Consider the following 26,491-nt stretch of genomic DNA (forward strand, 5'->3'; position numbering starts at 1 on the left):
CCGAGGCTCAGGACACAAATCATTAAAGGAAGAGCTTCCAAGATACAGAAGTAGAAAACAGACTTCAATGGTGGCACACCAGTTGACAAGCTACGCTCCTAGTGATTTCAAATATTTCACAGGAGCACATGCCCTGGGGTGAAGTACTTGGCCAACGTTCCAGATCTGATGAGGGGATTCCTTTGAGAGGAATGAGATTCCGGGGGAAAGAAGTTCATTTCTAAGTACAAAGGGGACACTTCCTATATTCTCTTCTTCCCACCCTGAGTCCCATGCCCATGGAAAGCAAACTGAGCAGTAGCTTCTGCCGGAAACGAGGGGCTTCTCAGATCTCTTTGTCGTTCTAGTACATCCCCACTTAAGAACAGAATTTTCAAGCCACGTGCTCGCTTACTTGCCCAAAGAAATGACTCAAGCTGGACATTTTCCAAATTATAACAGGCCAGTGGGAAGAGGGAGGAAAGAGGAGAAGGGACAGACTGTGCCATCAAATAATTTGGTAGCAGTTAACTGTATCACATCAAACCGGGCCTGGGTGAGACAAACTCATTAACCCTCATTAACACCTCAGCAGCAGGCCTTAGTTTACCCGATTAGCCGGATTTAGAGCTGAGCCCCTAGAGAAGGAACTAGATTCAGCACAGGAAGGGAGTTCTGAGAGGCTTGGGTTACCGTGAGAGTACTGACAAATGGCACATGGAATACACATTCGGGGGTGGGTAGAGAAAACATTGACTGGAGAGTCAAGTAGAGGAGTAGGAGGAAAACCAGCTTGCTCTACATCTGACTGTGACCCTTAACTTGCATATAGCTCAAGAGCCAGCACTGAGAGTAGGAGGAGTGGCCATGAGAGATGACTTAGTCAGCCATCATTCCTAACGATGACTTAGTCTGCCCAGCCCAACACAAGCCCTCCTGAAACCACTGGCCAGGCCCTCCAGCCCCCAGCCCACTCTAAACCCTATGGGTAAAGGAAAGGTCTTCGGTCTTCAGTAAGCCCAGGCCTCGATTCCCGTGGCTATTGGATCGCCCATGTTCGTTTCTGTGGGGAGCTGCTTCGGGAAGGCACCCCCAAGCCCCGACAGTCCCCCAAGAGCATGCATGTGCTTTCTGAGCCATGTAGTTTAAGACCTGCTCCCCTTCACACCAAGAGGGAAAAGTAGCATTTACAAAAGGCTCACTAGAGTTAATCCTCAGCAACAACCCTCAGAATTTCTTACCCTTTACACAGAAAGGATCAGCCTATGCCACACCAAAACAAGCCACTTGGCATAAAGATTGTTTTGAACTAAAAGCAATTAAATAGCAGACATAAGAACCCTCTGCCCTCCCCTTTTCTGCCTAAAAGCAGAGCATAAGCTTTTTACGAATGTACCCCCCACCTGTCTCCCAAGCCAGCAAGAGGAGGACTTAAAGATGGCGCCAATTTGAGTCTGCATAACAAATCTTACTAAATAACCCTTATCTGTCGTTAGTAGCCACCAACTACTTACAGTTCTGTGATCTGCAGCCCCTAGAAGCCCACACCTCTTCCTTTGTCCAGTCCTTCTTCACAATATATTGTCCTTTGATAAAATGGCATATAAACGCTCAAGCCTCACCATTTCTAAGCTGGGTTTTTTTTTTAATTAATTTTTTTAGAAGATTTTATTTACTTGACAGAGAGAGAAAGAGATGACAAGTAGGCAGGCGGAGGGGAAGCAGGCTCCCTGCTGAGCAGAGAGCCCAATGCGGGGCTCGATCCCAGGACCCCCAAGACCAGGACCCGAGTTGAAGGCAGAGGCTTAACCCACTGAGCCGCCCAGGTGCGCCTCTAGGCTGGGGTTTTTACTTCTTTCCTGTAAAGCATAGTAAGTCTTTTCTCCTCTTCATCTGTCTTTTGTCAGTTTAATTCACAGGCCCCCAAACTCAACTTAAAAGGGAGAAAAAAGGCTTTTCCTCCCCTAGACACACTACTAACCCCACTTTAAGGATGGGAAATTGAGTCACAGAGAGATTGAGGACAAAACAGCTAGTAGCTAGTGCCAGGGTGTGGAAGCAGGCGATCTGATTGCAGTCCCCACACTCTTCTTTTTAATCCTGCTCTTACTTCAATACTCCACTGCAACTCCCATTTGGAAAAAAAAAAAAAAAAGAAAGAAAGAAAGAAAAAAGAAAAGAAAAAAACAGAACTCTCCCATGCAGCCCAGTTTCACACAGGGATCACCATGTATTCAAAATACACACTGAGGGGCACCAGGTGGCGGCGGAGCGGGGCGGGGGGCGGTGCTCAGTCAGTTAAGTGTCTACCTTCAGCTCAGGCCATGATCCTGGAGTCTTGGGATCGAGCCCTGCTTAGGGGTCCCTGCTCAGTGGGGAGTGTGCTTCTCCCTCTCCCTCTACCCCCGCCTTGTTCTCTTTCTCTCTCTCTCTAAAATAAATAAATACGAATTTTTAAAAAATACACACTGAGTCTTTAAATACTAGAATCATACTCAGTGAGGCACAAGAGTTGCAATGGGCAGGAGGTAGAAACATGCAATCTGCTATCCCCTTAGGAAGTCTCAATCTGGAGCACACGCCCATCAAGTGAAAGATGGGCCAGAGTCTCTTGAGGTATTTAAATCCCTCCTCCATGCATCTCCCTTTGCTGCACACATACGGGAAAATCCATATATGTTGAATGTGGACCAAAGGCTAGGCCACTGTGTATAAACAAGGCACGGTGTAAAGATTTCCAAAAAGACTCAAAAATATAAGGACTAAGAGAATCGATGGATAAGGACTTGCCCATGTTTTCCTTCTACTCAGCCCGTGATTAGAAAATGTGATTTCTGCAGGCAGCACTGAAACCTCATGCAATCAGAAAAGTGCTGGGCAGTGCTTCTAGCAAGCTCAGGGGGGAGAAATCACAGCCAGGAGGATGAGAGAAGGAGGGCAAACCTCTGGAAGGAGTCCTCCTGGCAAGACCACTGTGGGAAGGCAAGGCACTGGGTGTTCTGATTGCTCTCCAGTTTCTTTCTGCCCAGTAGTATTGCTAAAATAGCACCGCATGGGGGCGCCCGTGTGGCTCCGTCCTTTGAGCCTCTGCCTTTGGCTCAGGTCTTGATCCTGGAGTCCCAGGATCCAGTCCAGCATGAGGCTCCCTGCTCAGTGGGGAGTCTGCTTCTCCCTTTGCCCTTCACCCCCCTCTCTCTCTCTCTCTCAAATAAATAAATAAAATCTTTTAAAAATAAATAAATAAAATATCACCACTTGGCCTCAGAACCCCAGACCGGGTAAAGCGCTTGAATGGGCTGTGGCAACATCACACCCAGGCAGCTCTTGGAGACTCTGGGCATTTGCCCGTCAAGGAAGCTGCAGCCCATACTTTCACCATATCAATAAGACATTCCAGGCTGTGGGTGTGAGGCTGATGTCCGTCCACACCCCTGACTTGGACAGAGCCGCCGGGCCCCACATCGCAGGATTCCAGCCAGAGACAGAAATGACAGATGCTCCAAGCGCCACCTCATGACATCATCCCTTCAAAAGAAAAGGGATATGCACCCTGCTACCTTCACCGTGTCAGGTTTGGCCCATGTTAATTGCAACTCTATGCTCCAGTTGCAAGGACTGAATTTCAGGTTATCCCTTAATAACGATTCATTAACTTAAAACAGACACTTGGGGCACTCATTTTTAGGGTGGCTACAACATGGGGAGCCTGAAGTTGGTGGAGTTCAGCATCAGGAAAATCCATAATGACAGACTGGGAGGCACTCATCGACCTCACTAGCACAGACTTTTCTTTTTTTTTTTTTTTTAATTTATTTGATAGAGAGAGAGGTCACAAGTAGGCAGAGAGGCAGGCAGAGAGAGAGAGGAGAAAGCAGGCTCCCTGCTGAGCAGAGAGTCCGATGCGGGACTCGATCCCAGGACCCCGAGATCATGACCTGAGCCGAAGGCAGCGGCTTAACCCACTGAGCCACCCAGGCGCCCCAGCACAGACTTTTCTAACATCTGCACATTCCAGCAGTGGCAGTTGGGGGTGGGAGAGACAAAGGGAGAAGAGCGGAGAGAGAGGGACTAACCAGAGAGGATATGAGGAAGAGAAGAGGGAGGAAAGGAGGAGGGAAAAAGAGGGAGAAAGGAAGGGGTAAGAGGAGAGGGAAGTTGCGAGGGGGAAGGAAGAGGAGGTAGAGAAAGGAAAAGAAGAAAGAAGAGGGGCGTCTGGGTGGCTCAGTCGGTTAAGCATCTGCCTTCAGCTAAGGTCACGATCTGGGGGTCCTGGGATCGAGCCCTGTGTCAGGCTCCCTGTTGAGCAGGGAGTCTGCTGGTCCTTCTCCCACTCCCCCAGCCCCTGCTCATGTCTCTCTCTCTCTCTCTCTCTCTAATAAATAAATAAATAAAATCTTTTAAAAAAGAAAAGAGAAAAAAAGAAGTAGTGCAATTCTAGGGGAAGAAAAACAATAACATAAAGGGGTTTGGGGGAAGTTTTGTTGCTGTTGTTTTGCATTTTAGTGTACTGCTTCTTCTTTTTTTTTTTTAAGATTTTATTTATTTATTTATTTGACAGACAGCGATCACAAGTAGGCAGAGAGGCAGGCAGAGAAAGAAGGAAGGGAAGCAGGTTCCCTGCTGAGCCGAGAGCCCAACGTGGGGCTCAATTCCAGGACACTGAGATCATGACCTGAGCCGAAGGCAGAGGCTTTAACCTACTGAGCCACCCAGGCGCCCCTAATGTATTGCTTCTTAATGCAGAGAGGATCCTGGTTGTCTCCATTGTGGCTAGCTGTGCTCCACAGTGACAGAGCATCTTTTTTTTTAGATAAAAACTAAGTATAATGACTTAAGCATGCCTAGGAAGAGAAGAAACACATACAGGAAAAGGAAGGTCAAAGAAGAGAAGATGAGGAGGCTTTAATGTATTATTACTGCTATAAGGCAAGGGAACCCTAGGGAGAACAGGTTCCAAAGTATTTGTTGGCCTGATTTTAGTGACATTTCTAAACCTGCCTAGGAGCACTCTGTAATTGTCAGCAGGTAGATTTTATTTAATAGAGAGAGCAGGGAAAAGACATCAGTCATCAAATGCCGTTTACCATTTTGTCTCCCACGTTGCACTGAACCAAAGGTAGAAAACAGTGTGAAAGAACAAACAAATATAAAGCTGGGAAGGCTTTGGAGGTTTCTCCTGGCGCGACAGCGCATGTCTGACAGAGGCAGGGGCCACGGGAGCAGTGGCTGAGCACTGCGCAAAAGATAGCTTCGGATTCTGCAGTTAATTGTCCTGCAGCATCTTTTGCCAGGTATCACTCTGTTTCGCATTTTTTTCTTCGTAAAATGGTATATATTTTCTTTTTGCTAAAAAATATTTTGGTGAGGAGTCACAACACTGAGGCAGATAATCAAGTTGAGAGGCTGGGTATTAAAACGGAGGCCCTGGGACCAGTAGCACCAGCATCATCTGGGAGCTGGTTAGAAATGCAGAATTAGGACCCAGCCCCAAGGCCCACTGAAACCGAATCTGCATAGTAATGAAATCTCAGGGGCATTCCCAGGCAGATGCAAGTTTGAGTAGCTGCTGGCTCAGAGAAATAAAAGTGATATGCTAACATCTCAAGTATTTATTTGTCTGTAGTCTTTGCCTCTGCTTCTGTGCCTAGCTGAGCATGCTTTTGTACCAGACACATGCAACCTCCTTCCCCTTCCTGCACAGCCCAGGCAGACAGTCCTTAATTGATTAATCAATAGTGGACACCTGGAACACTGTCCTGAATTGTGAAATGAAATCTAACTCGACAGTAAAAGGAGAGGGGGGAAAAAAAAAAAGGTGATCAGAGTTGGCTCTGGTGTGTGTGAACATGTGCATGCACGTGGGTGTGTCTCTATCCGTGGTTCTCAAGCTTTAGCCAGGGTCAACATCATCCCGAGAACTTGCTAAAGCAAACTGCTGAGTTTCTGAGTCAGTAGGTCTGGCACGGAGCCTGAGACTTGGCATGTCTACTCCATTCTAAATGCTAATGCTGCTAGTCCAGGGCTCACACGTGGGGAACCAATTGTCCCTATCCCCCCCTCCTTCTTTCCTTCCTATAAAGACTCTGTTCTCTATCCCTTCCCTTCAGAGCCTTGTTCTCTGCAAGCAGAGGTATAGTAGCTTAATGTGATAGCAGATATCAGTTGCTTACCTTGTTATACTTAAGAGATCAGGAGTTTGGGGCACCTGGGTGGCTCAGTGAGTTAAGCCTCTGCCTTCAGCTCAGGTCATGCTCTCAGGGTCCTGGGATAGAGCCCCACACTGGGCTCTCTGCTCAGCAGGGAACCTACTTCTCCCTGTCTCTCTCTGCCTGCCTCTCTGCCTACTTGTGATCTCTATGTCAAATAAATAAATAAAATCTTAAAAAAAGATATCAAGAGTTTTATAAATATTCTCAAGGAGGCACTTAAGAATATGGTCATGGGGGAGGCGCCTGGGTGGCTCAGTGGGTTAAAGCCTCTGCCTTCGGCTCAGGTCATGATCCCGGGGTCCTGCGATCGAGCCCCACATTGGGCTCTCTGCTCGGCAGGGAGCCTGCTTCCTCCTCTCTCTGTGCCTGCCTCTCTGTCTACTTGTGAACTCTGTCAAATAAATAAATAAAATCTTAAAAAAAAAAAAAAGAATACGGTCTTGAGCAAACAATCTAAAGAGGATAGTTTATGAGAACCATGTGTTAGAGACCGAGGATGGGTGTTTGGGGACAGACAGAGCTACACCGCATCCCCTATGTAATCACCTTGATAGCTGACTCCCTACCAACAGGACCATGGGCCAGCTCCTGGGAATCTTGCCAGCAAGATTCAGCCAGGGATGCCCTTTTCTTTACCCTAAAAGAGAAGGGAAGAAATCCTATAAAGAAGAAGGAAAGACTGTCTTGCAGCATCTTTGGGAGAGAAGTAGAGTCTTTCCCTTATTTTAACACGTGAAGGCTTCTTTATTTCGGGGAACATGGTCTTCAGATCCAAACACACAATTACAGGACATTGTGAATACTGTATTACAGGTAAGAATTGGAATCAGGTGCTATAAAAAGAGAAGAAGGGAGGCTCATCTAGCCTCCCTTAAAGGTTAGGGATAGGGTCTCACAGAATAGAGGATGGCTAACCTAATTATCAAATAAAGATCACGACTTGGGGCGCCTGGGTGGCTCAGTGGGTTGGGCCGCTGCCTTCGGCTCAGGTCATGATCTCAGGGTCCTGGGATCGAGTCCCGCATCGGGCTCTCTGCTCAGCAGGGGCCTGCTTCCTTCCCTTCCCCTCTCTCTGCCTGCCTCTCTACCTACTGTGATCTCTCTCTGTCAAATAAATAAAATCTTTAAAAAAAAAAAAAAAGATCACGACTTACCCTAGGCAGGAGAATAATGTAATAGATGCACTCATTTCAATGGGACAGAATAGAGAACCCAAAAATGGACCCTCAACTCCATGGTCAACTAATCTTCAACAAAGCAGGAAAGAATATCCAATGGAAAAAAAGACAGTCTCTTCAATAAATGGTGCCGGGAAAATGAGACAGCCACATGCAGAAGAATGAAACTGGACCATTTCCTTACACCATACACAAAAATAGACTCGAAATGGATGAAAGACCTAAATTTGAGACAGGAATCCATCAAAATCCTAGAGGAGAACACAGGCAGCAACCTCTCTGACCTCGGCCGCGGCAACTTCTTGCTAGACATGTCTCCAAAGGCAAGGGAAACAAAGGCAAAAATAAACTATTGAAACTTCAACAAGATTAAAAAAACTTCTGCACAGCAAAGGAAAGCATTGACAAAACTAAAAAATAACCATTAGAAAGAAGATATTTGCAAATGACATATTAGATAAAGGGCTAGTATCCAAAATCTATATATAAAAAAAAAAACTTACCAAACTCAATACTCAAAGAACAAATAATCCAATCAAGAAATGAGGAGAGGACATGAAGAGACATTTCTCCAAAGACATACAAATGACCAACAGACACATGAAAAAATGCTCCACGTCACTCAGCATCAGGAAAATGCAAATCAAGACCATAATGAAATATACCACCTCACACTAGTCAGAATGGCTGAAATTAATCACTGAGGAAACAGGAGATGTTGTCGGGGATGTAGAGAAAGGGGAACCCTCCTACACTGTTGGTGGGAATGCAAGCTGGTTCAGCCACTCTGAAAAACAGTATGGAGGTTCCTCAAAAAGTTAAAAATAGAGCTACCCTATGACCCAGCAATTACACTACTAGGGATTTATCCCAATGATACAACTGCAATGATCTGAAGGGGCACGTGTGCCCCAATGTTTACAGCAGCAACGTCCACAACAGCCAAACTATGGAGAGCCCAGATGTCCATCAACAGATGAATGGATGAAGAAGACGTGGTATACATATACACAATGGAATACTATGCAGCCATCATATACACAATGGAATACTATGCAGCCATCAAAACAATGAACTCTTGCCATTTGCAACAACGTGAATAAAACTAGAGGTTATTATGCTAAGGGAAATAAGTCAATCAGAGAAAGAATTATATGATCTCATTCACATGTGGAATTTAAGAAACAAAACAGAGGATCATAGAAGAAGGGAGAGAAAAATAAAACAAAATGAAAATCAGAGAGGGAAACAAACCGTAAGAGACTCGAAATCATAAGAAACAAACTGAGGATTGCTGGAAGAGAGGGAGGCGGGAGGGAAGGGGTGACAGGGTGATGGACATTGGGGAGGGCACATGATGTAATGAGTATTGGGTATTATATAAGACTGATGAGGGACACCTTGGTGGCTCTCCCAGTTAAGTCTAAGTCAGCCTTAGACTCAGGTTATGATCTCAGGATCCTGAGATTGAGCCCTGCCTTGGGCTCCCTGCTCAATGGGGAGCCTGTGTCTCCCTCTCCCTCTATCACTCCCTCTGCTTGTGCTCTCTCGTGCTTTTCTCTGTCAAAAAAAAAAAATCTCTGAAAAGAAAAAAAGATTGATAAATCACCGAACTCTACCTCTAAAACTAATAATACACTATATGTTAATTAGTGGAATTTAAATTTTAAAAAATAAACAAACAAAAAAAATATTTCTGGCCTCCCATCAGTTTCTTTACACTTCTTAGGAGGCCCAGATGGAATGAAGACCCTCTCCCTCATAGCAATGGTCTCAATTATGTAACCTTTTATTACACTTTCCACCTTCCTCATCTCTTGCTCTCTCGCATCTCACTTCTCCACTTCTCCACTCTTGCCTCATGAAATCAACTCCCAAATAAACCACATGCACTGAAGTCTTCATCTCAGTTTTGTCTCCCCCAGGTGGGGCCTAAGATAGTCCTATAGTATGTTTCACACTTTCATCTAAAATTACTCTCCAGGGGGCACCTGGGTGGCTCAGTCGGTTAAGGGGGTTAATAAGCACCTGCCATCGGCTCAGGTCATGACCCCAGAGTCCTGGGATCGAGCCCAGATCAGGCTCCCTGCACAGTGGGGGCTGTTGGGTGGCTGCCTGCTGTTGGGGTGCCTGGGTGGCTCAGTGGGTTAAAGCCTCTGCCTTCGGCTCAGGTCCTGATCCCAGGGATCGAGCCCTGCGTCAGGCTCTCTGCTCAGCAGGGAGCCTGCTTCCAATCTCTCTCTGCCTGCCTCTCTGCCTACTTGTGATCTCTGTCTGTCAAATAAATAAATAAAATCTTTTTAAAAAAGAGAAGAAACAAATGAACAAATAAAAAAAAAATAAACAAATCACAAGAAACAGAGGCCACTAGAGAGAACAAGCTAAGGGTTACCAGAGAGGAGATGGGGGGATGGGTGAAATAGGTGATGGGATTAAGAGGATTAAGAGTACACTTATCTTGATGAGCACTGAGTAATGTATGGAAGTGTTGAATCACTATACTCTACACCTGAAACTAATAGAACACTGAATGTTAATTATACATGAATTAAAATTTACAAAAATGAAGTTTTATTGGCGCATACACACACACAAATACTTAGTTTGTTAGTTTCTAGTCCATCTCCGTCTTAGTTCATTTCCCTTACCTGTGACCACTGGGATCATCTTCCAAATAAAGTACTTCTACTCAAATCCTTGTCTCAGGGTCTGTTTCTCTGCCAACCCAATCAAAGACACCACCAGATAACTGAACCTCATCCTTTCTATTAAAACAGGATAAAATTATGGGAGAAAACAATGTTTCTCAACGAGGGGTGCCTGGCTGCCTCGGTCAGAATAGCATGCGATGCTTGATCTCAGGGTTATGAGTTCAAGCCCCATATGGGGAACAGAGATTACTTAAACAAAACACATTACATTAAAACAAAGAAATTAAGGAAAAGGTTCCTTTTTTAAGACAAAAGGATCATTCTTGGGGCATCTGGGCTGCTCAGTTTGTTAAGCGTTCAACTCTTGATTTCAGCTCAGGTCATGATCTGGGGGTCTTGAGATCAAGCCCGCATTGGGCTCCTCATTCAGCTTGAGATTCTCCCTCTCCCTCAGCCCCTCCCCCACTCATTTTTTTCTCTCTCTCTCTAATAAATAAAATATTTTTAAAAATAAATCTTTTTTAAAAAGACAAAAGAAGTGGTGCCTGGGTTGCTCAGTGGTTAACCCACTGAGGGTTAACTCAGGGTTAAATTTAACCCTCTGCCTTCTGCTCAAGTCATGATCCCAGGGTTCTGGGATCGAGCCCCACATCGGACTCTTTGCTCCACAGGGAGCCTGCTTCCTCCCCTCTCTTCTCTGCCTGCCTCTCTGCCTACTTGTGATCTTTGCCTTTCAAATAAATAAATAAAATATTAAAAAAAGACAAAAGAACCATTCTTAACCCCACAGTCCAACTATACCCCCACCACCATAAATTCTACAGCTCACTACTAAAGGTTGGAAGGGAAAAAGAAAGAGTTGGCAACAGAGAGGCAAAGTCTGCTTCATCTCCAAACCGGTATACCGGCTATCTCTAGTTCAGGGGTACTGACCTTGAAGGAAGTAGGTTTAGGTAAACCACATTTTAATCAACTGCTCCACCCACCCCCCAACTCCATCTGATTTGGGCGGAGATTGCCCTTAACAAGATCTTTTTTATTTTTTTAAAAAAGATTTTATTTATTTATTTGACAGAGCACACGCAGGGGGGAATAGGAGAGGGAGAACCAGGCTCCCGCTGAGCAGAGAGCCCCATGTAGGGCTCGATCCTGGGACCTTGGGATCATGACCTGAGCCGATGGCAGGTGCTTACCCAACTGAGCCACCCAGATGCCCCAAGATCTTTTTTTTTCTTTTTAAAAAATAATCTCGGGGTGCCTGGGTGGCTCGGTTGGATGAATGCCTTCAGCTCAGGTCATGATCCTGGAGTCCGGGATCAAGTCCCGCATCGGGCTCCCAGCTCCATGGGGAGTCTGCTTCTCCCTCTGACCTTCTCCTCGCTCACACTCTCTTTCACTGTCTCTCTCTCAAATAAATAAAATCTTTAAAAAAAATAAAAATAAAATAAAAAGTAATCTCTATGCTCAACATGGGCCTCGAACTCACAACCCGGAGATCAAGAATCTCACGCTCCACTGATTGAGCCTGCCAGGCACCCCAGCAAGACCTTCTGAATTAGAACAGACAGAAAATTCACTACCAGTAGCATGATTCACATAAATATGCCTTCCCAGCTTCACCACCAGAGAAACAGGAGACCTGATTTGTTGCCTTGGGGAAAATGAGAGCCTGAGAGAACCAAGCTCAAAAAAGAAGCCAAGGAGGAAGGTAAAGAGTAGGGTCCTGTGGCATTTCCACCCCTGGTTCGATGGATTTCCGAATCCATCATTATCTCTGGCCTTCTTACAGATCACTTACATAAGCCAGTCAATTCCTCTTTTGCCTTATCTCATTTTTGGGTGCGAGTGAAAGAAACCCAACATGTGAATACTGATTAAAATATCTTATTTTAATAATCCTGAAATAATCAGGCATTTCTCTTCTTGAACCTCCCAGCTCCCAAACTGGTCTTAATCAGGCTAATTGAGCTTAATTTAAAGGTCAGCTTTCTCCTAACAAAGAGAAATATGCACTAAAAAATTGTGTTGGGTGCTTTACAAGGTGAATTTTTTCAACTGGAATTTAACCCTGACAATCATCAATCCACATAAACAGTCCCATTTCATATATCAGGAAACCAAGGCTCAGAGAGGTTAAGAAAAGACTTGCCAAAGGTTACCCACCTCTGCCCAAGGTAGAGTCACAGAGGATCCCAAAGCACCAGTCTTTCCCCAAGTGTCATTTATCTCAATCCCTGACCATTAGGACACTGAGGTCCTACTTACCACCTGTCGTTATCTTTGCATTGATGGAACCCCAAAATGAATCCATGGTCCACTTACAAAAAGATGATACCATATGGAGATGTACCAGTCTGCTTTCCCTTCAAGAAGATACTCATCATCGAGCTGTGGGAACTGCAGTTGGCGGACGGCTCCCCTCCTTTGAGCCAAGGCTATGCTTCCCAGGAAGCTCCAGCTTCTGACTGAGCACAGGAGGGGCCCTAGAACCCAACCATTTCGGTCCAATGGGACAGTGGGACTCCTCTAACAAGTCGCCTTCGTTCTGCATCTCCCCTCGTAGTTGTCCAAGACCTGCTCATACAGACATCCAGGTCGAAGCAATCCTACCCCGTCCTGCGTCTCGGGGCCCCTTCCTTGGGAATCGGCTCGGCATCACTGTCTCAAGGCTCTGCCTGGGCAATCCTGCTTCCTCTGGCTTATTTCCCACGGACACATGTCCCCTCAACAAAACGACTTCCATTTTTAACTCCGCCGCAGCCTCCGCTTCTTGCAAGACCCACTGGAATGCTAACCAGTGAGTGAACGAGCCACAGAAGTAGGATGCAAGGGAAAATCATCCTTTCCAAGACCCCTTTTACTCGAGATAAGTCAGCTGTGCCCCAGCAATGGAATTCTAGTCCGTAAAGCAGATTGTGCTGACTATGCCACATGGCTTCTCTTAGCTGGAGGGAGCGCCTCCTCGAGACCTGTCAGGCTCTAATATTTATGGGACCATTTCTGTCTCAGTGATCCAGTCCCTCTTTATGGAGATGATTGCTTCACAGCCCTGCCATAGGTATTTACCATCAGGGCTATTACAGCCCACTGAGTCATCCTGGAGAGAAATCCAACTTGATAATTAACATCCTGAGCAAGGTAATTGTGGAACACTTAAGCACGGGGCCATAACTTCTGGCTCAGAGTCAGTAAGGACAACCTGTAGGGCATATCATACTTAATGAGTCAGTAGCTGCCGAAGATGATTATAAAAACCCAAAGCATATTCTTTTTATCACCATGTGCAGGAGCTGCAGATTATGTCCTTTTGACCTATTTTGTGTTCTCCTTCCCTGCCAAATAACAACCATCCAGTAATGGAGGAAACAAATAATTCTTCTCATAATTAAGGAATGTTAGATGCCCACAGTATGTTTTTCTAAACAGGAAAACTTGCAGGGTAGGAGCTTTTCTCCTTTATCCTCATGAGTTAATTTTCTGTTAAAAAAATTATTTAACTGTGAAAAGGATTCTCTTGACTTCAGGTTGGGGGCGACGGATGGACCTCCACATGTTCTGGTTCAAGGATGTAACTAACATCCATAGGTAAGTGAAGGGACAGAGAAGTTGGGTTTGACCTTGGAAACAAAAGCTGGAGGAAGGGTGCCTGGGTGGCTCAGTGGGTTAAGCCGCTGCCTTTGGCTCAGGTCATGATCTCAGGGTCCTGGGATCGAGTCCCGCATCGGGCTCTCTGCTCGGCAGGGAGCCTGCTTCCTCCTCTCTCTCTCTCTGCCTACTTGAAATCTCTCTCTGTCAAATAAATAAATAAAATTAAAAAACAAAAAAGCTGGAGGAGAATCCTTCAGGTAACAGTGGGAGGGGCTGGCACGTTCAAGGACAGAGCAACTATCTAACCAACATTTCTAGCTTTCATAAGGGCTCTGCTAGTTTCAGGCAGTGATGTTATTTAAAGGTAGCTATATGCTACCCCTAAGGATATTAGTTCATCCCTGCTCATTTCTCCTATTTTCCTTTCCTTTGCATTTTCTGTGCTACAGTACATATACCTTGCTCACTCTGGACACAAAACTGACAGCTTTTACCACAGCAGAATGGTATCCCTTTGGGTCCTCTGATAAGCAGACACCAGAGTATAAGATGTGTGTTGCAAAGAAATGTGAACGATAAATGGGGACAAGGCAGGATTCATCACAGAAAGACTTCAGACCCCCCAGACTCTAGGGAAAGGAAAGGAGGAAGGGAGACTTCCACAGGCAGAGCCTCAGGATGCAGTGGTGTGATGAGTCTAACCTACACAAGGGAGAGAAATGAAGTAAAGATTGTCTGCATTGGGCAGAAAAAGCCAGGCCCTAATATATCCCCCCACAGAGCTCTGTCCTTGTCTAGGGGCTATTCCAGAAGAACATGGCCTTGGCTTAAAGGCTGCAATGGATCCCAAAGGCCCTTCAGCTGAAGGCCAGCAGCTAGTCACAATCTTGGCCTCACAGGTGACTGGCAAGTTCTGTATTGAAGACCAATCCAAGCAACCCTCCACCATGGTTGTTACTAGAACCCACTCTGTAGGGAGTATGAAACAAACAGCAAAGATTCATGTCTTGATCACATCTTTTTTTTTCTTTAAAGGTTTATTTATTTGAGAGAGAGAGAGAGAGAGAGAGTTCAGGGGAGAAGGGGCAGAGGGAGAGGGAGAAAGAAACCCAAGTAGACTTTGTGCTCATCGCAGAGCCTGAGGCAGGGTTCCATCTCCCAACCCTGCGATCACGACCTGAGCCAAAACCAAGAGTCAGATTTCTAACCAACTGTGCCACTCAGGCACCCCAAACACATGTTCTTTATGGGTTGGTTGTGGTTTTATTCTACTTATCCTCAAGTTCAGGACCCAAGCCAAGAGAGCAGCCATTCTTGGGAGCACTGCCAGAACCTGGGGTAGAAGGATAGCTCTGGAGGGCTTCACACTAGTAAGAGCTCTTAATTCCTTGGCCAAAATGGGTCACACTTTGATCCTAAAACCTTCCTATAAGTGGTGGGACCAGGATGGTGGCTCCTATGCCCTCATCTCCAATGCTGAAGGGGAATATGGTTATGGGTTTGTGAAAAAGCCAACTGAGGCATCTGCCCTAATATCTCCTCCTGCTCACAAAATCTGACCCAGCAAAGTACCTGTGGGGGAATGGGCTAAAGCAACAAAGCCCTTGTAGATTAAGACTGTAACGTGGAGAGTCCAGAGAAGTCTGAGACAGTCTAAAACTGTGGGTAACTTCGGAAGTACTGCCACAAGATCAAACACCTCCAATCACCAAAGGTCACGTGATAGAGGCAGACTCGAAATGCATGGCAAGACAAATGGTATCCCTTGGAGTTCCGAGCAGGTTCTTTGCTTTTCTCTTCTTCAAGGCACAGCCATCAGGAGAGACCCTTAGGGCTAAGTAAACCATTATTCTTGGCTTATTACAAAAACGGGAATCCAGAGAGAAAGGCCGAGCTCTCTGTTCATATAACTGCAGGAAGACAAAAGAAACCCAGGGCGTTGTATCTGGGGACATTATCTTTCCCTGCATCTAATGGGATTCGGAAACATTAATATAAAAAGCTATGTTTTCACATCCTGATAAGAACACCCAAGGGCAAATTTCTCTTAATTTGCTTTTAAATGGCCTGTCCTGATTCCTGGGGATCCTATGTGAAGATGAAATTGTGTAAGTCACAGTCATCAGTGATATTTCTCTGAATTTGTTTCCCACCCCTGCTCCAGCAGGATCTTCGGGTGTAGGTAGAGGAAAGAAGGGAGGCACTCTATTTCTGGGCATCTCCAGGGACACCTCGCCTGAGCTCACAAGTCTATTTCTCTTTGCCATCCCGTGGCATCAGCCATTTCTCTCTCCTGCTGCTATACTTCCCTGGAGCTGAGCGGTCACAGTGCTCGGGCCCACGAGGGGCACTACCCTTCAGTTTATAAAAACCTGACATCCTGGGTGAGGGCCCTGCCGTCATGGTGGAACTTAGTAGTTTATATAGAGCTTCTGCCCCAGCACAGGTGGGAGATATTTTCCTCAGAGGTGAGGACAATTACTCTCCCCTTACCTTTTCATTTTCAATGATACCATTATTTCCTGAGTCTCAGACATCTGAGTGTGGCCATTCTACCCACTTTTGCCCGCAGCCTCTCACCCTGAGATTCAGGCACTGGTCTGTGGGATCTATTTCAGAGGCCTACCACAGGAGTGGTAGGCCGCGAATATACTCTGAATTGCCCCCAACCATTCAAGCCAGCCGTGCTGGTCCTCAGAAGGATTAGTTTGTTCTGAGGAGCTATATCTTTTTTTTTTAATTTTTTAAAGGTTTTATTTATTTATTTCATATATATAGAGAGAGAGACAGCAAGAGAGTAACACAAGCTGTGGGAGAGGGAGAAGCATGCTTCCCGCTGAGCAGGGAGCCCAAGCAGGGCCCATTCCCAGGACCCTGGGATCATGACCTGAGCCGAAGGCCGACACTGAGCCACCCAGGCATCCCCTGAGGAGTTATTTCTCCAGAGAATTCTAGGTCCCCCACGAAAGATGAAACTTGGTGACCCTGAGCCCTACTGAGTGATGGCATGAAGCTCACAGAGAGATCGTTCCTACACATGCAGAGATCACATAGTCCTATATTTAGTGAAATGCAGTGGCGGAACAACAGGGTGGTGAAAATGGAGTGAAAAGTGTTCCAACACTTGACAGCCAGAGTCAGATGTCAATACTTCTCCTAACCATCCAGACCACACCCTTTCATACCTGTTGTCTGCATGGCACTAACCTGCTGTGAGGAGGCAGAGAGACAGGGTGATACCTTCCTCTCAGACAAGGGGGAGATTGTACATATAAGAACCAAGATGGGAAGGTGGCCAATATGCTGAAGGAACAGCAGGTTGGTCAGGTTAAAAGACATAAGCCAAGTGTGGAAGAATGTGCCTTAGAAATGTGGCTTGTGGGGCGCCTGGGTGGCTCAGTGGCTTGAAGCCTCTGCCTTCGGCTCAGGTCATGATCCCAGGGTTCTGGGATCGAGCCCCGCATTGGGCTCTTTGCTCAGCAGAGAGCCTGCTTCCCCCTCTCTCTCTGCCTGCCTCTCTGCCTACCTGTGATCTCTGTCTGTCAAATAAATAAATAAATAAAATCTTTAAAAAAAAAAAAAAAGAAAAGAAATGTGGCTTGTGGGGCACATGGGTGCCTCAGTGGGTTAAAGCCTCTACCTTCGGCTCAGGTCATGATCCCAGGGTCCTGGGATTGAGCCGTGCATCAGACTCTCTGCTCAGCGGGGAGCCTGCTTCCCCCTCTTTCTCTGCCTGCCTCTCTGCCTACTTATGATCTCTGTCAAATAAATAAATAAAATCTTAAAAAAATAAAAAGAAATGTGGCTTGTGGCCAAAGTGTGGCTATCAGACTTCAATTTGATAATTTCTATATTATGTACAGGATTCCTAACCCAATAGTCTTGTTTGTAGCTAGTGTCCTGGAACCATATCTAGTACCTAGAGTAACTATTAGATGCCAAGTGTTTTTCAATGCCAATTTTGATGAACGCTAGTTTCTATGATTTTCTAGCATAACTGTGACAGAAGGATGACCCACCATACACTGTGATCTCGAAGAGCTTTGTCTCTCATGCCTTTTTATGTTAGACCAAATTACAAAACAATGTGAGCCATGCTACCAAAGAGGCAAGCAGGGCATTCTTCAGGCACAGAGCTGAACCTCGTTATCACTACTCCGCCCGGTGGAGTCCAGTAAGGCAACACAGATGAAGTGATGTCAAGACTAAATACCAAAGAGTAGGTAGCCTTTCACCAGGCACAATAAGAGGACATCCTCAGAAGAAAGTACACACTTGGGGCGCCTGGGTGGCTTAGAGGGTTAAGCCTCTGCCTTCAGCTCAGGTCATGATCTCGGGGCCCTGGGATTGAGCCCCACATTGGGTTCTCTGCTCAGTAGGGAGCCTGCTTTCCCCTCCCCCTCTGCCTGCCTCTCTGCCTACTTGTGTTCTCTCTCTCTCAATCTCTCTCTCTCTCTCTGTCAAATAAATCAATAAATAAATAAATAAAAAGAAGAAGAAAAAAAAAAGAAAAAGAAAAAGGAAGTACACACACCAAAGCAGACCAGGCATGAGAGAGGAGGCACAACTGCTTGATTAGAAAAGTAACTAGTCTGACCTTAATGCCAGGGGTTTGTTTCCTCAGCTCTGCTTTGGAGGGACCTAGGTTAAGGTTTGTGAGTAGGTAATAAGGAAGTGGAAACCAGGGGCACCTAGCCGGTTTAGTCAGTAGTAGAGCATGTGATTCTTGATCTTGAGGTCAAAAGGACACAGAGATTATTTTTAAAAAAAAATTTTTTTAAGTGTAAACCACACTGCTTAGGGCTTGGCCATGACATTCCTATCAGCACATAAACAATGCTCTAAGAATTATTAACAACATCCAGACAACTAGTGTGCAACAGTGTTTGGAACATGACAGGGACAGGGTCACTCTACAACCACATGCACATACATGCACACCGGCCATAAATAAAGATTCCCTTTACCAACTACTGTGAATGACACTTCTTAGCAACACAACCCTAGCCTCTCTTTGATCATCCCAAGTCCTGAATAAAAATTAGGAAAAATAACCAGGGTGCCTGGGTGGCTCAGTCGGTTAAACCATTGCCTTCAGCTCAGGACATGGTCCTGGAGTCCCAGGATCAAGTCCCACATCAGGCTCCCTGCTCAGCAGCAAGTCTGCTTCTCTCTCTGCCCCTCATCCCACTCATGCTCTCTTGCTTTCACTCACTCTTTCTCTCAAATAAATAAATAAAATCTTAAAAAAAAAAAAAGAAAACTAATAACCAAATTGCCCCTGCTGCCTAGCGTCACCCACATCAGAACTGACCCCCACTTTGTTAAATCCTCCTCAGGATCAACCAATACAACCCCAAGCCCTGTAAGAAGCCCCTCTCTATTCCCCATTACTGAGATGCCCCTGGAATGTGTTCTCCCTTGCTCCAACAAGCAAACCAAATGGACCTATCTTGTATCATTATTATTATTATTATTATTATTATTATTATTATTACAGGTGTATTCCTAGTGGTAGTGGGTTCTAACAGCAGCTTATTGGGAGGTGCTGTCCAGGAAGCAGGAGTATGGGACACGAAGTGGGTACAGAAGGAGGGAAACTGAACATAAGTACATGTTGTCAAGTTGGCCACTAGTAAGGGTACTGATGGCACCTGACTTCTGGACCTTCTTTAGAAATTTATGAAATGGTTCTGAGAATTATCTGTCTAGGGAAGAAAAGGAAGCACTTGCTCATTAGTTCCCGTTCTCCTTGGAACAAGGAACATCCTAATCATATTAATTCCCTTGTCGGATATGAATGGGAGTCAGGAAAGTCCCAGGGCAGAAAGCAAGGCAGATCCAGTGTAGGCCCACCCCTACAAAATGGATAACGCCTTGTCAGAACTAGTCACCACAATAATCATTAGAACAAGAGGAAGAGCCAAGAATGTTCAGAGACCTGTCCAAGAGGTTTCTTTTCTTTTCTTTTTAAAGATTGATTTTATTTATTTATTTATTTATTTATTTATTTATTTATTTATTTGAGAAAGAAAGAGAGTGAGCGCACAAGCAGGCTGAGGGGCAGAGGGAAAAGCAGACTCCCTGCCAAGCAGGGAAACCGACTCGGGACTCCATCTCAGGACGTGGGAATTGTGACCTGAGCTGAAGGCAAACACTTAACCGACTGAGCCACCCAGGTCCCCCAAGCAGTTTCTTTTCTGCCAAACCTCAGTTCTACTGTGAGAAGCAGCGTCGCAAAACTGTCAATGATACAGCTGAAGGGTTGTAAATACACCACCCCAAAATAAGTCTCTTTGGTATAAGGATTATTTTGAGAAATAGCAGACACAGGAAAAACCATAAAAACAGAGTAAAAAGTTACCACTTCCTAAGAAACGTTTACCTTTATAAGGACAATCTCCATTTGCATGGATGTCTCCCTTTCTGTACAAGAGGAGGATGAGGCTAACTCTCTAGAAACTCTTTTCAATGGAGAAGGCAAACTTCTATCTTCCTGACAACCCTCCTTTGTTTACTGTGCTTTTTCTGGTAACTTCCCATAACTGGCCTCCTCGTCCCCCCAACAGACACACGTTTCTTTTCTCTCCTCTTTAGGTGAAGATGGTACTTAAGTCTAAATTCTATGCTGCCTCTTAGAGCTACTCATTTTCCCCTGGCTAATTCCCATGTGTACATATCAAGAAATTTTTTGTTTCCCTCTTGATAATTTCTTTTTATCACAGTGGTCTCAGCCAAGAACTCAGAAAGGTAAGGGAAAATTGACATTTTCTTGCCTTCACAGCAACACAAAGTTTCTAAAGGATACCCCATCATTAATGAAAATTAGCAAATGAGTTTATAAACTGAGCACCAAGCTTGAGTGAGAGAACAGAAATGAAAACCTGGGAGTCTCTGGGGGCAGGGGGACAGAGTTGCCAAAAACATAGAACATTAGCAAACAAGGGTCTTCTTCCTGGACACCATAAAATTCAGAGAAAGTTTGCAAAGTGTCAGGGTGAGAGAAAATTTGGGTTATTCTTAGAAACTGATTTAGAAAGGAGGTGGGGTTTTTTTCTTCCAAAAAAAAGAAAAAAAAAAACCTTGTTACTAGAAGATGCAGCTGACCTCAGAAACAAGCAGATGTGTCTCCACCACCGGGAGACAGTTTTAGAAAGGATTCCCCCTTGTTAGCTCAAGTTTATTCTTATTCCTAAGAACAAACTGCCTGGGAGATTTGGACATGGGTTGAGTGCAGAATTGCGTATGTTGAGAACCAGAGTAGCATAATAGTGGGGAATACAAACTTTGGAACTGGTCTGCCTGTTTGGAAAGACCATGCTTGTGACATTTAACTAGCTGTGTGCTAGTGAGCAATTTATTTAACCCCTCTAACCCAGTTATCCCTATCTGATGGATGAAGTAAGAAGGCCTACCCCACACAGCTGCAGGAAGAATTACCTGACAGCATCTGAAAAGTGCTTAGCACAGTTCCTGGCACATCATCATTCAAAAGATGTTTGCTCTTAACATTTCAAGATCGGCACAGGAGAGAGCAGAGAGCTACCAATGACACTGACATTAAGACTCAGAGCTTAACTTGCTCTGAATTCTGTTCTGAAAAATAAGAGCCTCTGCTTAATCTAATCTCTGCAAGTTGTTTACACAAATGTCCAGAAATCCGTAATAGTATTTACCTTCCGTGATTAAGACCCACCATCTTGAATCCTATGGAAAACAAGTTCCCAGCAAAGCAGGACTTGAGGATTATGGTACAGTACTGGCATCTGGTGGTGGCTGGCTCTAAAACAGGCGACGGAAAGGCTCTCAACTGAAAGCTTTGGGAATGGCATCCATCAACACACACTGTAAGCTTTCAGCAGTCGCCTGTTTGAGAACCTCTTCAAGTTCTAAAATATAAACCAGTCCTAAGCTTTCTATAGAAAGGAAATCCCAAATGACCAACAAATGTGTAAAAAGATGATTATGGTCTCTAAAATCAAGGACATGAAAACAATGAGCTACCAAACAGATTGTCTGACATTAAGAAGTCTGGTACCAACTGGTAGCAAGAATGTGGAAAAAAGGAAACTCTCCAAATCACTGCTTAAATTTGAAGTAGGATTTTGCCATTCTGATTGGAATTTTGCAGTATCTAGTAAAAATGAAGGTGTATATGGCTCAGAAAATTCAAATTCAATGGCTGTATTCTGCACCAAAGGGTCTCAAGGAGAGGTGTCATAGAAGGATGTTCTTAGCAGCATTACCTGCAACAGCAAAAAAAAGTTGAAAAATAAAAGGACGCATCCTCAACGTTCAGCAACTTGAGGATGGTAATTTGTCATATGCACACACTTAACTAGCATAACTCGGAAAAACAGAATGAATGAGAGCTACGTGTGTCAACATAGATGAATCTTCAAAGCAATGGCGTAAAAGAAGCAAACTTTAGAATGACACTTACTGGTATACTGTCTATGAATATAAAAGCACAATGCTACATATTGTTTTTTGGAAAACTAACCATATAATGAAAGTATTAAAATATACAATGGAAGGGGCGCCTGGGTGGCTCAGTCAGTTAAGCGTCTGCCTTTCGCTCTGGTCATGATCTCAGGGTCCTGGGATCCAGCCGTGCATCAGGCTCTCTGCTCAGCAGTAGTCTTTTTCTCCCTCTCCCTCTGTTCTCTGTCTGTCTCTCTCTGTCTCTCTCTCTCAAATAAATAAATAAATAAATATTTGAAAAATATATACAATGGAAGAAAACCCAGCTTTAACACAGTAGTTGCCTTTGGGGAGGGAGGAAACAGAAAGGGATTAGGAGGAAGAATTTAACTCTACCTGTAATGTTCCATTTCTCAAAATTGCCTATTTTCTCTGGCATTTTTACATAAATCACTTTTTTCTACATTCTTCTTTATTTTATGCATATTTGTATCTCTACAATGAAATATTACTCAGCCACAAAAAGGAAGGAAATTCGGAGACATGCTTCAACATGGATGAACCTTGAGAACATTATGTTGGGTGGCGGAACAAAGTCAGTCACAAAAAGATAAATACTGTATGATTCTACTTATATGAGGTCCCTAGAGTAGTTCAATTCATAGAAGCAGAAAGCCGCGTGATGGTTGCCAGGGGCTGGAGCTAGGAGGAAATGGAGAAATGGACACAGAGTTTCTGTTTGGGAAAATGAGAAAGTTCTGGAGATGGATGGTGGTGAGAGTTGACCAACAATCCAAACGTACTTAATGCCATTGAGTTGTATGTACACTTTATTTTTTTATTTTATTTTTTGAGGAGAGGGGAAGGGCAGAGGGAAAGGAAGAGAGAGAATTTTTTTTAAGATTTTATATATTTATTTGAGAGAATGAGAGGGAACACAACAGCGGGATGAGGGGCAGAGGGAGAAGCAGACTTGTTGCTGAGCAGGGAGCTCTATGCAGGACTGAATCCTGGGCCTCCAGGATCATGAACTGAGCCGAAGGCAGCCGTTTAATGGACTGAGCCACCCAAGTGCTCTGGGAGCGAGAAAATTAACCAAGTTCCACATTCAGTTTGGAGCCCAACTCAAGGCTCCATCTCAAAACCTGACATCATAACCTGAGCTGAAATGAAAGATTCAGATGCTCAGCTGACTGAGCCAGCCAGGTGTCCTTGTATGTACACTTATTAAAAAAACGATTAGGATGGTAAGTTTTATGTTAAGTATATTCTACTATAATAAAAAAAAATTTTAAGATTTTATTTATTTGACAGAGATCACAAGTAGGCAGAGAAGCAGGCAGAGAGAAAGGAGGAAGCAGGCTCCCCGCTGAGCAAAGATTCCCAACTTGGGGCTCCATCCCAGGACCCTGAGCTCATGACCCGAGCCGAAGGCAGAGGCTTTAACCCACTGAGCCACCCAGGCACCCCTATAATAAAAAAATTGTTTAAACTTGTAAGCCAGTTCCTGTCCTTTGGGTCACCACTCACATGTGGCAAAGTACGCTCTATCCAGGCTCACGGTCATAATACAGATGTCAGTCAGGGCTGGGCTGAGAGGATGGCTGTAGCTAACATTTCAGCCTTTCATTAAAGCCACAGTAGTAATAGGATAAAACTCAAGATTTGGGGTTACCATAATTCGAGACCAGAACAATTTTATTTTACTGCTCCTTGAAATCCTAGCTTCTCCCGCCTTCTTACCAACAACAGATTAGGGCCCACCAGGGCCTGCTGGTTTTTAAACAAGGTCTAATCTTCATCCCCCCCTCCCCCGACCCCACCCTCAGCAACGTAGGTGTGACTACAATTTCCAGATGAGTCTTGACCATGGCGAGAGGACAACCAGAAGATGGCAGCAAAAGCTTATCTAGTGGGAAAGTCCTTCTGCCACATGCCCAAGAGAACAGGGAGAAGTCAGAAGCCTGCTTTGTTAGGTCCCCAGCTCAGTTCTGGACTGACCTTAATGCTCTGTCACTGTGTAGTAGTAACACCATGCCTGCGGCCAAGAGAGTCATGCCAGGCACAAGGGTATCAAAATCCAACCATTCAAGGAGGGGCACTTGCCAAGCGAGGGGAAGGAAGAAATCAGGAAAGACCAAGGAGAACCCGATCAGTTAAACTCATCAAACTTCTAGGTCCTGGGCTTGGGGAATTCAAACCTAGGTAATGGTATCTCTTACCTTGAGATATCCAGTCTAGTGGGAGGTATAAACCACAAGTACTTACATGAGGAAAAACAAAAGGCCCAAGGTATTCAGAATGTCCCTGGGTGCCGAGTGTTTTCCAAACCCACTTCCCACCTTTTTCCATACCCCACTCTGCCCCAATAAGCTGAGGTCTAGAAAATGGAAACCAGAATACACAGGAGTCTGTGAATGCAGCAAGGAGATGGCTGCCGCTGGGCTTTTATTCCCATGACTCTCTCCTGCAAAGTTGCCTTGGACTTGCCCTGTTGCAGAAGGTCACGGTTCCTCTACAGGACTGCTGTATGGGATTCCCTCCCATTCTAGTTTCAACAACAGCTTCGTCCCCTCAGCTCTTCTGATCTGGTGGAAGGGACAGCAGCTTCTGATTGGCTTCCTGCACTATCTGTTGAAGTCCTCTTCCCTCCACCTGTATTTGAATTAAACTTTTCTAAATAAGCCCCCTTAAATAATCCTCATTTGTGTGCCATCCATTTCTGGTTGAGACCCTGCAGGCAGAGACAGGCAGGCCAAGACCCTGTGGCCCCTGGCTGGATCACATTCCTCCTCCAAGACCGAGCTCATGTAAAGAGGAGAAATAGCAGAAAGGCTTTCCAGGGAGTTACTACCAGCCTTCTGCAAAATTGCTCTCTGAGGTGGCTGGGAGTATGCTGCTCACAACTCCCTTCAAGAGGGCCTGTGGTAGGGAACAGCTGATGGACAGTTTCCAGATGGATCCACCACGCAATTCACAGCAGGTCATGCTTTCCTGAGGCTGTTCCCACCCAGCACAGCCACCAGAGAAGAGCTGCACCATTTATGCCCAAAGCAAGACTCCTAACGGACAACTTATGCTCTGTAATTCTCCAATAGCCCAACCAAATCTTTCTCAGAGTTTGCCATAGTCTGAAGCTCTTCTGTCTAATCCTTCCTTCATACTCCCCTTTACAGGCATCAGACCTGCATTGTGGTCTAAAGTCTCTCCTTCTCCTCTACTCCTGGCTCTTTCCAGCTTCATCCCTCATATGCATTTCTCCCGATAAATCTCTGCTTGGTTTCTGCCTCTTTGTAAACCTCGATCAGCTTATTATCCAAAGACATTCTATCCAAGGAAGTAATAATACCGAAACCAAGACCAGCAGACCTCATGAGACATCGCCAAATTTTAAGAAAGATGTAAAACATTGTGGCTTCCCATTAATATGATGGTGAATGAGCCCCTAATTACCAGAGTGTATTCCTATTCAATACTGGATAGGAAAAATCAGAACTTGCATATAACATATTATTTTTTAAAAAATATCACCTCCATAAGGTACTTAGGTGGCTCAGTTGGTTAAGCGTCTCTTGATCTCAGCTCAGGTCTTGATCTTGGAGTACTGAGTTGGAGCCCTACCTTGGGCTCCACACCGGGCATGGTGCCTATTTTAAAAAAAAATACACCATCTCCATTACCAGGAAAAGATGGATTTTCCTGGCACATCATCAACATTGTAACAAATGCTCTGCTGCTACCCAAGCAAGTTATTTGCAAGTTCAAAGTATAGCAAATAATTTTTATGACCCTGGTCATCTGCCTGGGGATAAAACAAGCTTAAATGTGTTAGTACTCAAAGTGACATTTTGTCCCAGCACTATATTTGCTTTTCAAACCAGCAAGGGAAATTCTGTTTTTCAAATCTGAATCTTTAAAGAAACCAATGGAAATTTCTCAGATTTTCCAGGAGTAGCACTTACCCCACAGGAATCAGAACAGGTAGTAAATGAAGTTTCTCATCCATGTGACAATTATGTCTTCTTTAAATTAAGAAGTTTCCACCAGGGGCTCCTGGGTGGCTCAATTGGTTAAGCCACTGCCTTCATGACTCAGGTCATGATCCCAGAGTCCTGGGATAGAGTCCCATATCAGGCTTCCTCTGCTCTGCGGGGAGCTGCTTCTCCCTCTCCTTCTGCTTGCCACTCCCCCTGCTTGTGCTCATTCTCTCTCTCTCTCTCTCTCTCTCTCTCTCTGTCAAATAAATAAATATTTTTTTAAAAGAAGAAGTTTCCATCATACAAGAGGAAGAGGGCTCTGTTACTAGAATAAATTTACTTCCAGGCTTAGAGTATAAACACATAGGACTGGAAACACCAAAGGTCAGGCTACACTTCTAAGGCACATAGCCATATCTGTGGGGCCCCCACACATATCTGCTCTTTTGCCTGTTGCCTATCTGCCCAGTCATTGTACCATAATC

At 44.9% G+C, this 26,491-nt stretch overlaps 1 long non-coding RNA gene across 1 annotated transcript in view; it reads right to left on the reverse strand.

Moving 5' to 3' along the window:
* The window catches only part of LOC106006067, a 62,657-nt gene that overhangs the window by 11,910 nt on the left and 24,256 nt on the right, over window positions 1–26,491 (reverse strand). The window lies entirely within an intron of this gene.

This window comes from Mustela putorius, unplaced genomic scaffold (assembly GCF_011764305.1).
Source record: "Mustela putorius furo isolate JIRA1106 unplaced genomic scaffold, ASM1176430v1.1 tig00003836_pilon_pilon_pilon, whole genome shotgun sequence".
NCBI classification, from domain to species: domain Eukaryota; kingdom Metazoa; phylum Chordata; class Mammalia; order Carnivora; family Mustelidae; genus Mustela; species Mustela putorius.